The sequence below is a fragment of the Alosa alosa genome, chromosome 16, assembly GCF_017589495.1.
Source record: "Alosa alosa isolate M-15738 ecotype Scorff River chromosome 16, AALO_Geno_1.1, whole genome shotgun sequence".
Classification (NCBI taxonomy): Eukaryota; Metazoa; Chordata; class Actinopteri; order Clupeiformes; family Clupeidae; genus Alosa; species Alosa alosa.
In genome coordinates, this window is record NC_063204.1 from 24025280 (window position 1) to 24027343 (window position 2064).

The 2064-nt window shown below is 40.9% G+C and overlaps 1 long non-coding RNA gene across 1 annotated transcript; it reads right to left on the bottom strand.

The window, feature by feature from the left end:
• Positions 1 to 339: 339 nt before the first annotated feature.
• LOC125309636 lies at positions 340 to 1758 on the bottom strand. Its single transcript, XR_007196158.1, has 3 exons — positions 1680 to 1758; positions 964 to 994; positions 340 to 438 (listed from the first exon to the last, which is right to left on the bottom strand). It is a non-coding gene; the product is annotated as an uncharacterized LOC125309636 (long non-coding RNA).
• Between the last annotated feature and the right edge of the window lie 306 nt (positions 1759 to 2064).

The following is a 2064-nucleotide window of genomic DNA, read 5'->3' on the forward strand; positions in this document are numbered from 1 at the left end:
ACAAATTAAAAAAAAAAACATCATGAATTACAATTATGTTCTTATGTTCTTGAAATTAAGTTACTACACCTGCACATTGCTTTGCTTAATATGATCCTTCCTACTATAAATGCTGTGATAACACAATAGGACTGAAGACTATGATACAGCTGGAGAGGCTGCCAAGTTAGGCAAATACTACGACTGACTTCTTTGAGGCCATGAACAGGCTTTTTGATGTCTTAAATTCACGGTATAAATGTCCATTCAAATACCCTACCCAGTTTTAGCATCAGTCAAATTGTGATTACAGCACTTGATTACAAACACAAACACTTACTTCTCAGGCTTATCTCTGACCCCAATCCATGGCGCCGCCCTATAGGACCACAAAGCAGACATCAGATCCACCATCTTACGGAGAGCCTTCAGTGGATTGAGTCTTGGACCTTCAGGTTGCTAGAGAACAATACATATAGTGCAGCAATCATTCTCAGTGTGTTAACTAATGTTGAATAATAGATCTTTTTTTCCATACAGAGGGAAGTTTAAATCTAGTTTCATAGTTTCATAGTGACAGGCTGTTGGTCGAAACATGTTGGCCAATGCAGCCAAAAAGGCTTTTCCTTGGAGTGCCTTTTGTAGAATTAGTTTCAACTTTATTTTGGTAGTGTTTCATGAAGTCTTCAGGTCTGATTGTTAGTAGCCTATATGAAATTATATTTGATATGTTTAACTTTGAAAGTCTGTCGTATATAGAGGGCAATTCCACGCCAAAACTGTCACATCCATAATGCCAACTAAATACCATGGCATTGTGTTGGTGTTATGGATGTTACAGTTTTTATGGAATTGCCCTATACATTTGAATGGCCACAAGAGCGGACAGTTACAGAACACAGTCTATGTACATAGCATTGACTTATCCTCTGAATAACACAGGTTCAAGTTCATTCCTCCCTGTCATCGCGGGTTCATCCTCACCATCCATAGCGTCCTTCTGCTCGTCCAACAACTGGGGAGAGAATTAGCAAACATGACGTTCATTTTAGTGCTGCTTGATAAGGTTCTGTGCAAGACCATCCGAGAAAAACTACTCAGAACTGATGTAACGTTATTCAACACAATCGTTGAGCGCCACCCTGACTACACATTTGCCATCAGAGACAAACTTAATACAAAAATATGTAATGTGCAGGATCGGGGCAGAGATCAGTAGAGAAAATCGTCGCGTCATCGAGGACAGACAGAGAATATGGCGTAAAACTAAATGTTTCACTACGCTAAGCTAATAATAAAATTCAGTGCACCAACAACTGTGTACATACGGTACTCATTTTTTACTAGCAGCTAAACACATTTCAAAACTGCTAAATCAATGTCGCTTGCAGTAGATCTGATCCACAAGCTATAGTGATGCCGATTTAGGTAGAGCAAATATCAGGTTCGTAAATTATCTTTGTAGCCTAACTACCAAATTAATCTGGTAGCTAGTGCCTCAGCTAGCTCTGCTATAGGTATCAGATGGTTAGCTAACGTCAACTAACGTTACTCCTCAATGAGCTAACATTCATGACGGCGACACGAGATAATAATAATGTTATTACCTAAACTACGCAGACATTTTACTACATAGATAACTCGTTACACAGACACAGACTAATCACAAATACCTTGCCACATTTCAAACTGCCACTTACCTGGAAATCAGACCGCATCTTGCCACAACGATGTACCAAATTCAGTCACCCAGGCCAGCTCCAGTTGATCACAGCAAGAGAGAGGTGCGAAAATGAAAAATCTTTGACGTTTTCATCAACGAGGTAGCGTCAGCACATTCTGACCACGCCTTTTTAGGAGGCGGGAACTGTGTACAATTCCATTCCATTGTAGAAGCCTGTGCTGCTTTATCTTTGTATATTAAGGATCTTTGCTCCCAGGTACCCACTTCCCTCATTCCAGAGTCCATTACCCATAATGCCAAGCAGCCACCTGCAGGCAGCTCAATGCCAACTGCCGACAATTAATACAATTTCGCTCCATCATCATTGGCGGAGCGAGGGGGTGGCTTCAGGGCTCAAGCCC